At 50.2% G+C, this 13214-nt stretch overlaps 1 non-coding gene across 1 annotated transcript; it reads left to right on the top strand.

Annotated features, from left to right (window-relative positions):
• Positions 1-10310: 10310 nt before the first annotated feature.
• Positions 10311-10416, top strand: LOC115933820 (U6 spliceosomal RNA). Its single transcript, XR_004069673.2, has one exon. It is a non-coding gene; the product is annotated as a U6 spliceosomal RNA (small nuclear RNA).
• The last annotated feature ends 2798 nt before the right edge of the window (positions 10417-13214 follow it).

The raw sequence follows: 13214 nt of genomic DNA on the forward strand, positions 1-13214 counted from the left end.
TTACACTGCGGTCAAGGGTAGAGCCTGCACATGACAGCAAGTGAGCATTTGATAGATGCTCAGATGCTAGTGCAGAGAGCCTGCTGGGAGAGGAAGAGACAGCAGGCAGAGCTCCAGATGGGCAGGGAAGAGGCTTGGTTCTAGCCTGGCTCTGCCACTCACTGCAGTGGATCCAGTGGGGCAGAGGACAGAGGGTCACAACCAATGAGGGATGTCTGCCAAGGATGGGGGTGCAGAGGACAGAGGGTCACAACCAATGAGGGATGTCTGCCAAGGATGGGGGTGCAGAGGCCACAGGAGTCAGCTTGCCACTCGCCCATTGGTTACATAGATGATCTCCCCTCAGACAGCCTGGGACTCAGAGTTATTTCCTAGTATTGGTGTGCCCCATCCAGTTTTAAGTGGAGCCCTCCAAGACTCTCCAGAGCTGCCTTTGAACATCCTAACAGTAACCACATCTCACCCTCCCTGAGGTTCACTTTAGACAGGACCCAATGGCTGCACTGCCTTTGTCAGAGGGGGTGCTGAGAGGAGTGGCTTCTTTTGGAATCAAACAGTAGAGACAAGAGTCAAGCCTTGTGTCTTCAAGCGTTGACCAAGTTAAGTGTTTCCTGCCCTCTCTGAATAAGACACTTCCAGGAGCTCTCCAATCTCTCACTTAAAACTAAGGTTTGAATCTCAAAGTGTTTTGCTGGGAGGCTGATACTCCTGCAACTTCAGGAGACCTGTGAGCACACATTAGCAGCTGTTTCTCTGACTCCTTGTGGCATCAGATAAAAACGTGGGAGTTTTTCCATATAATTCCCAGCATTACTTATAAATTCTATTCTTTGAAAAAATTATTCATGCTAGGTAAGGTGGCTCATACCTATAATCCCAGCCCTTTGAGAGGCCAAGGTGGGAGAATTCCTTGAGGCCAGGAGTTTGAGACCTCCTGGGCAACATAGTGAGATCCCATCTCTACAAAAAACAAAACAAAACAAATTACCCAAGCATGATGGTATATGCCTGTAGTCGTACCTACTTAGGAGGCTGAGGCAGGAGGATCACTTGAGCCCTGGAGGTTGAGGCTGCAGTGAGCCATGATCGCATCACTATACTCGAGCCTGGGCAACAGAGTGAGACCTTGTCTCTTAAAAAAATTAATAATAAATAAATGAAAATAATTCTTCAGAGTTCCTTTCCTAGCAGATGGCTATTCTGGAGACGTGTAGTGGAAGCTGCATACAGGCAGGTCAGGGATCCTTGAGGCTGGTGTACCCCAACCAGTACAGCTGCTGGCTCTTTGTTTCCAGCTAAAGATTGACAGAAGTCAGTGGTTTCTCTATGACTCCAGATGGAGATTAGAGAGAAGCATTTAAAATATTTCTCCAAAGTTTTATCCTCCAACAGTCTTATTTATAAGGGGAAAAAGAAAAAATTTTAGGAAGAGTTGAATGCACAGATCTCCCAAAGATGCTTCTTACAAATGAGCTATGAGTGTGCAGCAAAATTGCACTCCCCAGATAATCCAGTGTCCAACATATTGCAATATAGCACCCAGATCACCAAGGGATACCTTGCCTCACTGCAGATTATTGGGGTGAAACACAATTTGACAGGTGTAGCTCCCAGCTCTCAGGGATCAAACCAACCATGCATTACAGTGTTGCAGTTTCACTGATTTTATGTCAAGCCATTGTTTCTGTAAGTTCCAAGGATTTTCACTTTCCAACAGCTCTATCCAAAAGAACCCACTTTACTGGGGGCCAAAAACCCATCCCCAAAAGAGTAATAGTAATGGTATTGTCACTTGCTGGGCTTCTGAGAGCCCAGCTAAAGCTCTCCACTTTAGCATGCTGGTGACAGCCAAGTAATCCTCACATATTCACAATGCTCATAACTTCAAAGTTATTCTTATAGAGAATATTTATTACATATGAAATTTTTTTTTATTTTATTGGCATAAAACAGAAAAGATAGATATGCAAAAGAAAAAAATACATAAAAAAAAGAATCATCTACCCACTAGCAACCACTGCTAAGTCCTTCCAGACACTGGTTCACGTATTAGCTTTTAATTAAAACTCCCACAAGTTAATATACTAGTAGGTGAGTAAAGCCCATTCCAAACATTACCTCACACCTATATCTTCCCAGGAAAGAGCCAGCCCCAGAAATAAGTATTTTACCCATGTATGCTACCCATATTCCCCTGAAAATATCTACAGCAAAGTCTTCCCAGAGACAGCCTTGCTGGTACCTAAATGAACAAACTGCTCAGTTATTTCCAATGAACACATCTGCAGCTCAATGGCATCTAGGCTTAGAGTTCCAAGGAAATGGCCATGCTGGGGAAAGGAGTATTTTGCTACATCACTACAGACACTTGTAACAATCTATGATTGTTAATTTTATGGATTAAATTGGCTCAGCTGTGGTGCCCAGATGTCTGATCAAACACCAGCCAAGTTGTATCTATGCAGGTATTCTGTAGATGTGATTAAGGTTTAAATCAGTAGACTTTAAAGCAGATAACCTGCCATAAAGTGGGTGGGCCTTCCCCGGCCAGTTGCAGGCCTTAGGAGAAAAGAAGGATGTGCCCTGAGCAGGAAGGAGTTCTGCCTCCAGACTCCAGGGACAACTTCCCTCCTTCCCTGGGTCTCCAGCCTGATGGCTAGTCCCGCAGGATTCAGACCTCCCAGGCCCTGCAATCTTACGAGCCTATTCCTTCGACTAAATCTCTCCTCCTCCTCTCTCTCTCTCTCCCTCCCTCCCTCTCTCTCTGTTTCCTCTCCTCTCTCCCTCCCTCCCTCTCTCTCTCCCTCCCTCCCTCTCTCTCTCCCTCCCTCCCTCTCTCTCTCCCTCCCTCCCTCTCTCTCTGTTCTCTCTCCTCTCTCTCCCTCTCTCCCTCCCTCCCTCTCTCTCTCCCTCCCTCCCTCTCTCTCTCCCTCCCTCCCTCTCTCTCTCCCTCCCTCCCTCTCTCTCTCCCTCCCTCCCTCTCTCTCTCCCTCCCTCCCTCTCTGTTCTCTCTCCTCTCTCTCCCTCCCTCCCTCTCTCTCTCCCTCCCTCCCTCTCTCTCTCCCTCCCTCCCTCTCTCTCTGTTCTCTCTCTTCTCTCTCTCTCCCTCCCTCCCTCTCTCTCTCCCTCCCTCCCTCTCTCTCTGTTCTCTCTCTTCTCTCTCCCTCCCTCCCTCCCTCTCTCTCTCCCTCCCTCCCTCTCTCTCTGTTCTCTCTCTTCTCTCTCCCTCCCTCCCTCCCCCTCCCTCCCTCTCTGTTCTCTCTCCTCTCTCTCCCTCTCTCCCTCTCTCTCTCCCTCCCTCCCTCTCTCTCTGTTCTCTCTCCTCTCTCTCCCTCCCTCCCTCTCTCTCTCCCTCCCTCCCTCTCTCTCTCCCTCCCTCCCTCTCTCTCTGTTCTCTCTCTTCTCTCTCCCTCCCTCCCTCCCTCTCTCTCTCCCTCCCTCCCTCTCTCTCTCCCTCCCTCCCTCTCTCTCTGTTCTCTCTCTTCTCTCTCCCTCCCTCCCTCCCCCTCCCTCCCTCTCTGTTCTCTCTCTTCTCTCTCCCTCCCTCCCCCTCCCTCCCTCTCTGTTCTCTCTCCTCTCTCTCCCTCCCTCCCTCTCTCTCTCCCTCCCTCCCTCTCTCTCTGTTCTTTCTCTTCTCTCTCCCTCCCTCCCTCCCCCTCCCTCCCTCTCTGTTCTCTCTCCTCTCTCTCCCTCTCTCCCTCTCTCTCTCCCTCCCTCCCTCTCTCTCTGTTCTTTCTCTTCTCTCTCCCTCCCTCCCTCCCCCTCCCTCCCTCTCTGTTCTCTCTCCTCTCTCTCCCTCTCTCCCTCTCTCTCTCCCTCCCTCCCTCTCTCTCTCCCTCCCTCCCTCTCTCTCTGTTCTCTCTCCTCTCTCTCCCTCTCTCTCTCCGTCCTTCCCTCTCTCTCTGTTCTCTGTCCCTCCCTCCCTCTCTCTCTCCCTCCCTCCCTCTCTCCCTCCTTCCCTCTCTCTCTCCCTCCCTCCTTCTCTGTTCTCTCTCCCTCCCTCCTTCTCTGTTCTCTCTCCCTCCCTCTCTCTCTCCCTCCCTCCCTCTCTGTTCTCTCTCCCTCCCTCCCTCTCTCCCTCCCTCTCTCTCTCCCTCCCTCCCTCTCTGTTCTCTCTCCCTCCCTCCCTCTCTCTCTCCCTCCCTCCCTCCCTCTCTGTCTGTTCTCCCTCCTCTCTCTCCCCTCTCTCTCTCTCTCCCTCCTTCCCTCTCTGTTCTCTCTCTCTCCCTCCCTCTCTCTCTCTCTCTGTTCTCTCTCCTCTCTCTCCCCTCTCTTTCTTCTCCACACATGCACACCCTATTGGCTCTGCTTCTCTGAAGAGCCTTGACCAATGCACAGTCCCTATATAAGAGCCTTGTCTGATGTTCAGTGTGTCTGTGTTTGAAACTTGTAAACTGGTTAGATGGCAGCCATGTGTGAGGGACGGGGAGCACCGTTTATTCTTATCACAAATGCAATGCCAAGGTCCCAGAGCCGTGGCCACGTGGGGTAGGGGAAGCCTTCCTCCACTGCTCACATCTCACTAGCACTTTCTCTCTCAGTTCTCAGAGATGCCACTTTCTGGATGACTCACACTTCAAAAGCACCTTTCTAATTTACAAAGAGGAGTGTATTAAAATCTCGTAGGAGTCTGGATTTTCAGAAGCCATCTACAGCAGAAACAGCTTTTCTGGTGACTGAATATTGCTCTTGCCGTGGCTGTTCCACAGCTGCAACTCGATGGCTTCCAATTCCCAAGGTTACCTCTCCCATCAGGCTGTGTAGTGTCTTCCTAGGAGGCCAGAAGAAACACACAGGCCACAGCCACGGTCCAGTTTCTTCTGGGAACAAGCACAAGGGAGAGACATTTCATCAGTCCACTCAGACACACGTTTGAAGCCCTGCATTAGTTTCCTGTGGGTGCCATAACAAAGCCCCACAAACTGGTAGATTACAACAGAAAGTTACTCCCTCACAGTTCAGGAGGCCAGAGTCCAAAATCACAGCATCAGCAGGGTCGTTTCCACCTGCAGGGCCTGAGGGCAGGCAGTTCCTGGCCCCTTCCAGCTGTGAGGCTGCTGGCATCCTTGGTGCTTCTTGGCTTGTAGCTGCCTCCCTCCAGTCTCTGCTTCCATCTTCACATCGCCTTTCTCCCTGTGCATTTCTGCGCGTCTGTCCTCTTCTTATCAGGACACCAGTCATTGGATTTGGGGTTCACCTTAATCCAGGATGACCTCATCTTAACTAATTACATCTGCAAAGATCCTAGCTTCCAAATAAGGTCATATTTGAGATTCCAGATGGGAGACTCCAACCCACTACAGAGCACCATTATGGTCCAAGAACTAAAACCAAAACCAGCTATCCATGAAATCAACTGTCCATCATGGTGCTGTTGCTACTTACCAAGTGCCTGCTACAGGCTGCACATTTACCGTGTTGAGGGTGAAAGCTCAAAGATCTCAAAACTGAAATGCACCCCAGAGTAGGGTCCTCTCCCCATGTTGAGTACAGGAAGAAAGACTAGGAGGGAGGGAGGCTCTCAACTTGGGGCTCTTTTTTTATATATTTATTTGTTTATTTATTTAGAGACAGAGTCCTCCTCTGTCTTCCAGGCTGGAGCGCAGTGGCACAATCTCAGCTCACTACAAACTTTGCTTCCCTGGTTTAAGTGATTCTCCTGTCTCAGCCTCCCAAGTAGCTGGGATTACAGGTGCCCACCACCAGACCCAGCTAATTTTTGTATTTTTAGTACAGACAGGGTTTTGGCATGTTGGCCAGGCTGGTCTCGAACTCCTGGCCTCTTGTGATCTGCCTGCGTCGGTCTCCCAAAGTGCTGGGATTATAGGCATAAACCACTGCACCTGGCCTTGGAGTGCCTTTAATTGCAAAGAGCAGAAATCCACTGAAACCAGCCCAAGTGAAACAGCGAGTGTGAGAGAAGAACACAGAGCCTTCTCTTGGGGACCCAGGAAAACCCAGCGATCCAGTGCAGCAGCCACGGGGGCTGGGGTGGCTCTGCAATGGCCACGGCCTCGAGGCTTCTCAGCCCCCCTTGTGCCCTTCTCTTCCCTCTTGACTGTGAACTGCTCCTCGGCCTGTTCAGCAGGTGGCCTCTCTCAATGGCCTCTCCAACCCCCAACTCTAGGACTGTTCCCTCCAGCGGCCACAACTTATTTTTCCAGATGCCCAAGAGATAGATGGGCAGGGCCATGTACATGCGAGTTGCTAGCCAACCTAGAGACAGCCTGTGCCAGAGAAGAGGTTGTCTTGCCCAGACAAGCAGGGCAGCAGGTCACTTCAACCCGTTCGCACAGCACAACACTCCCACACAGTGCGTTCGTTCTCTTGTTCTCCCACTTTACACAATGGGTTTCAGAAACAGCACGAGGCTGTCACGGTGTCGACTGCACACCTGCTGCAACAGTTTGCCAGCTGGAGACCTAGACCCAGGGCAGCAAACGGCACTCTGGGCCAAAGCCAGCTGCGGCCCATCTTCCTAAGTGAGGTTCCATGGGAGCCCAGCCACACCCATTCATCTGCCTTTTCCCCATGGCTGCTTTTCTGCTGCAACAGCAGATTTGGCCAGCTGCCACCAAGATCCTATGACCCACAAAGCTGGACACGTTTACTATCTGGCTCATGGCAGAAGAAGTTTGCCAGCTCCGTGTTCAAGATTGGATTTGGAGCATCACCTACAAACCACAAGCAAAGGAGCTGGCAGGTGGGCGCCGTGATACAGTCCCTGACTCGGATGATCCCTTCTTTGTTGCGGGGCAACTCTGCCTTCATCACTCCTCCCCGCTTCTACCTGCAAGACCCTCCTCCCTGGTACTTTCTCCGGGTCCTTCACTGAGTCGTTTTTCTCTGTCCACCCTCCGCCACCTGTCCTCTTCTTGCCTTCTCTCAGGTGTGCCCACCTTTCCCTGGCTGTTCACAGCCACCTGTCCTCTGTCCACACCCATGTTCAGGTTTACGGCTGAGGCCTCGTTAAAGAGCTCTGGGCTTCTTTGGGGTCTCAAACATAAGCAAAGAAATAAAGGGTTCCAGGCCCAGCGAGCAGCCACCTGGCCACCCTCTAGGGCTCCTCAAACACCTGCCCACGACTGACCTCAGCATTTCCCCATCCCCAAGGCTCCCATCTTAGCCCCCCAGCTCTCAGTCTGGAAACCCCCGACCCATGACCTCCGAGCTCACTCCTTTTCTGCCCCTCACCTCAGCCCAAGTCCTACCCCATATGTCTCCTAGACAGCTCTGGAATTCCTATCTTTACCAGATCTCTTCCAGAGGACAGGAAAAAGGGGAAGCGTGGCTCCTCTTTCATAAGGCTGGTAAGACCTTCCTACTGAATGCAATGTGAGGAAGGAGAAGTAAAGGCAACATATGTTAACATATTTATTCTACAAATTAAATTTTCTTTTTTGTAGAGATAGGGCGTTGCTATGTTGCTCAGGTTGGTCTCAATCTCCTGGCTTCAAGCAATTTTCCCACCTCAGCCTCCCAAAAATGTGCTTGTACTACAGATGTGAACCACTGAGCACAGCCTAAAAGATCTATTCTAAATAAAGTATTAATGAAACAAATACCAGAATCTATTAGAAAACCTATTGTATCTTAACAAGGTAAGGTTCATCCCAAGAGAGCCAGGAATTCTTTAATGCTAGAAAAAAATATATATTCTTGTGGTCCACTGTGTTAACAGAGTAAATGAGAAAACCACTGTGATCACTTCATTCAATGAAGAAAGGCACAGAAGAATAAATCAGTAGCTGGCCGGGCACGATGGCTCACGCCTGTTATCCCAACACCTTGGGAGGCCAAGGTGGGTGGATCATTTGAGGTCAGGAGTTGGAGACCAGCCTGGCCAACACGATGAAACCCCGTCTCTACTAAAAATACAAAAATTAGCCAGGCGTGGTGGTGGATGCCTGTAGTCCCAGCTACTCGGGAGGCTGAGACAGGAGAATCGCTTGAACCTGGGAAGTGGAGGTTGCAGTGAGCCGAGATTGCGCCATTGCACTCCAGCCTGGGTGACAGAGCGAGACTCTGTCTCAAAAAAATAAAATAAAATAATAAATAAATAAGTATCTTAGAAAATTAGGACTGGAAGGCGTGGCAGTCAGCATCTTTGCTGTCATTATCCCCGTGGCCTCCATCAGCATCTTTGTTCTCATTATCCCCATGGCCTCCAGGAGGGTAGCATGGCAGGCAGTCGTACTTTCCCCAGGGAGGGGACTTTCCTGCACAGGTTCCAGTTTGTATGTGCCACAACTCAAGTGGCCACATCACATTCTGGATGAAATACTGACCAACAGAAGCTGGACCAAGAGTGCTTAGCTCTGCCTGTCCTGAGGCCCATGACGCAGTTAAATAGGGGATGGGGAGAAGCTCCCTGACTGCCTGTGGTCAAAACCCATCTGTGGGATTCATTACTCTAAAAACACTGAAGCCATGTGCATCCTGAGAGCCCCAGGCCAGGCCTGCAGTTCTGTGACATTCTTGCAAGAACAGCCCACACCTCACTCGCCATCACAGCATCTCCAGCCAGCCACAGTGCCTCTCAGCAGTTCTGAGGTCTCTGATGGACGCCATCGCCTTCCACGTGGGGGTGGGGTAAGCAGGATTGATGCCTGTGCTACCGCCCAGCCCGCCTGCTGCCTCCCACTGGTGGACTCCCAAAGTGGCAAGATGCCAGTGCCACACTGTGACAGAGCTGCTTTACACACACACACACTCCAGTGGTGGATGCCCAGAAAGCTGCCCCCAGGTCCTGGGGTCTCAGTTTCTGTTGCTATAGGCAGGCCTAGCACTGGACAGAAAACACACCTCCAAGATGGTGATACTTAACCACCACTATCACCACTACAGGTCAAGTTCCCTTATCCAAAGTACTTGGGACCAGAACTGTTTTGGATTTTAAGGGTTTTTGGGGGGAGGATTTTTAATATTTGCACTACACTCATGAGTAGAACATCCCAAATTTAAAATCCAAAATGCTTCAATGAACATTTCCTTTGAGAATCAACTCAGCACTCAAAAAGTTTCAGATTTGGGGTTTTTGGATTTGGGATACTCAACCTACATTTGTAAAAACTATGGGTAAAAACTATGGATGGGGACCTTTTTGCCATCACTGATGCCTGAGCTACCCCCACAAATTCTGATGGAATTCATTCCATGTACAGCCCAGGCACTGGGAAGTTTTTAAGGCTCCCAAGTGACTCTAATCAGCAGCCCAAGCTGGGAGCTGCGAACCCCACCCCATCACCCTTCCCGTGCTGCTTACCCTACTTCCCGCCACCAGCTACCCCTGGGCTCCAGAGCTCCCAGGGAGCCCACCAGCCACAAACCTGTGTCACTGGGAAAAACAACTACGCAGCAAGGAAGAAGCCACTGTGTCCTGTTCCCTGAAGGGGAAAGTATTGCCCAGAAGCTTTTCCTAAAGGATGGAAGTGGCACATTGACCATCTGCACCAATCCATGGGAAGCACGTGCCAAGTTTCCTCTCCAGAAATTTTCCTTAAAAAGATTGTACTCAACTGCATATAAGTGGTCAAGAGTATAACCTATAATTATTCAGAACATGAATGATTTAGATCCACCTTAAATGGTAGAACATTGCACAGTTACTTAAAATGGCACAAACTTACAGATTTTTTAGCAACTTGAGGACGTGATTGTTACAGTGTTAAGTGAAAAGAATGAAATTCAACATGTATAAATGTGATCAATCTACCCAGAAAATATGTCGGAAGCTCACTAGAAGAAAATGCATCAAATGTAGAAGCGAGAGGCTTTCTTTTTTTTTTTTTTTTTTCTTTTTTTTTTTTGAGACAGAGTATCGCTCTGTCGCCCAGGCTGGAGTTCAGTGGCAGGATCCCAGCTCACTGCAACTTCCACCTCCAGGGGGTTCAAGTGATTCTGCTGCCTCAGCCTCCTGAGTAGCTGGGATTACAGGCGTGCACCACCATGCCCAGCTAATTTTTGTATTTTTAGTAGAGACGGGGTTTCACCATGTTGGTTAGGCTGCTCTCAAAGTCCTGAACTCATGATCCACCCGCCTCGGCCTTCCAGTGTGCTGGGATTACAGGCATGAGCCACCACACCTGGCCACGAGCAGCTTCTTTAACATGATCAGTGCTATTTTTTCTATTTTGTTGTATGCACTAATATTTTTCCAAATGTATATGAACTGCTTTAATAATAAAAATGTATTTGTTTCTTTTATAATAAAAAATAAGCTTGTCTTATGAGAATAATAAACTTGTTTATGTTGAACATTAATTATAAAGACTGTAAAAGTTTAGAAACCACCTATTGTAAGTTATAGAGTGCTTGCTTCTGCAGCACATATACTAAAATTGGACCGATACAGAGAAGATTAGCATGGCCCCTGCGCGGAAGTTACAGAATGAGGAAGACACGGTGTGCATACGACAAATGCAGGTAGGACAGTCAGGCAGGTGAATGAACGAGGACCGAGAAGATCGCAAAGATACAAAGCCGCAGTGCTGGGCTTTGGTGACTGTCCCTTCTCACCTTTCCCTTGAATGCGAACGCGGTGATTTAAAGGCAGGGAGAGAGGACTGGAAGGAGTCCGGGAGCCCCATCTGTGAGGCCCAGCGGACACTTGACACTGCAGTCTGCCCGAAGGCGAGCACGAAGAAGAGAAGCTAATGTGTTTTAAAACCACTTGGTCCAAATGAAATTATATAACCCAGGAAGGAACAAATCGCATTGCTGATGAGTTTTTTTTTTTTTTTTTTTTTTAATAAAGGAACGAGAAAAGCCACAGGCTCGCTCCTGATGCCGCCCTGTGAGGGAGACAGGCTGGCTTGGGGGAGGGCACCTGGGGGTGCCGGCTTCGTCTTCTCGGGGGCTATAAAAGGGGAACAGAGGCTCCCGCCTCCTCGGCTCCACTGCACCCGTAGCCAGGACAGCTCCTCTACCACACTCGAGAACGGTGAGTTGCACATCCAGGCGCCGGAGCTTGGGCCCTCTGCTTTGCTACTTTGTAAAATCTTCCCTTGCTGTCTGAGTGTGGGTCGGGTTGAGACCCTGCCTGCTCTCCTCGCAGCTGAGGCTAGGCCTAAGCAGGAGAGGCAGAGACGGCTGGCCCCTGAGTTCTTGCATCCAAAGCCACCCTGCCCTCCCAGGGCACCAAGGCTCCGGCGCTGTCCATGGTGGAGACTCCAGGCAAAGACGTCCCATTCAACTCCGCCGACCAGGAAATCCCACGGGGCAGCCAGCCAAAGTCTCCACCTCTCAGGGAGGCAGGTCTTTGGGGATCAGGAGCCGAGTGAGCATCGTTAGCATTCTCGGACACCCCTCAGGTGGCGTGGATCCTGTGCCAGAGGAAATGCGAACGGCCAGCCTGCTGGGATGCATCTCTTTATCACTCTTCAAGGTGGCACCTCCATTTCCTCTAGACTGGGGAACCCCCCACCCCACCTAGCATGGGACGCCCCGCCAGGCCTCTAAAAAGGAAAGGGGTAGGCATTTTAAATTGTTCTGATGGAGAGCACTTTCTGTGGGGCTCAGGGAGGGGCTGGAAAGTCAGGGTCAGCAGGGGGATCCTTCCCAGAGCAAGATGGAGCTCTCGGGCATCTTCCCATGGCACCCAAAGTGCCACAGGTGGAGGAAGGAGGAGGGGCGCCTGCAGCAGGTGTTTCCAGGTCTGCCATGATGGATGCTGTTAAGGCATTTCAGCACCTCCACTCCAGTGGGGTGGAAGGGGCTTTCTATGCACCTGGTGTCATCCACGGCAGCCCCCTCCTCCCATCACCGATAGGAAGTGGCCCTGCCTTGTGAGAAGAGGTCCCAGATGCTACAGGTTTACCTTGGAGCCTCAGAAGACTGGATCTAGCGTCATGGCAAGGGTGAGTGGGCTTACTTAGGGCAGAGGATGCAGACTCATTCTACAACACGCAGCTGTCGGCTGACATTCCCCAGCAGCGCTGGGATGGCAGGCTGGAACCAGGCATTAGGAGGCGCTGAGATGAATGTGGGAAAGGGCCGTGCACCGGATTCCAGCCCCTGAGCCTGGTCCAGGCTTGGCACTCCCCAGCTCCCCAACCATGTCTGAGGTTGAGCAAGGGGCTGCCTCCACCTGTGCAGCTCCCTGGGCACCTCCCCACAAACCTGCTGTCCTGGGTGTGCAACATGCACAGCCGTGCAGAGGCCTGCTGCACCTTCTGATCCCTTAACACAGGCGGACAGACGGACCCAAGGCTGTTCCATGACAGCCCCCCTTTATAACGCGTAGCTCACACACCTCCTGAGGGCTTTCTGATCATGAGCATCAATGTACATGTGACCGATCCCGTTAGAGGCTGACGCGCACAGAAGCATCTCACTTAACACCTCATTCCACAGAGGAGAGAATGGGGTCACAGGCAGGTGGGGGACCATGCAGAGAGCCAGGTTTAACTGCTGTTTCTGTGCTTATTCCCACCCCAGCACAGATCAGAGGAACACGTGGAGATCTATGTGGCTATGTGCACGCGCACATCTACACACATACATACACATCTACACTCATACACACACATCTACACACATACACTCACACACATCTACACACGTACACACACATCTACACACATAAACATCTACACACACATACACACATCTACACACACATACACTCATATACATCTACACACATACACTCACACACTTACACTCATACACACACATCTACACACATACACTCTCACACACATCTACACATGTACACTCACACACCTACACACACATCTACACACATACACTCACACACACATCGACACACATACACACATCTACACACACTCAAACACATCTACACACATACACACATCTACACATGCATACACTACACACTACACACACATCTACACATACACTCACACACATCTACACACATACACACAGATCTACACACATACATACACACTACACACTCACACACATCTACACACATACACTCACACACATCCACACACATATACATCTACACACATACCCACATCTACACACACTCGGACACATCTGCACACATACACACGCATCTACACAATACACACAGACACATCTACACACATACACACACATCTGCACATACACACATCTGCACACATACACACATCTACACACATACACTCACACACACATCTGCACACATACACACACATCCACACACTCAGACACATCTGCACACATACACACGCATCCACACACATACACTCACACAC

Source organism: Gorilla gorilla, chromosome 11, assembly GCF_029281585.2.
Source record: "Gorilla gorilla gorilla isolate KB3781 chromosome 11, NHGRI_mGorGor1-v2.1_pri, whole genome shotgun sequence".
NCBI classification, from domain to species: Eukaryota; Metazoa; Chordata; class Mammalia; order Primates; family Hominidae; genus Gorilla; species Gorilla gorilla.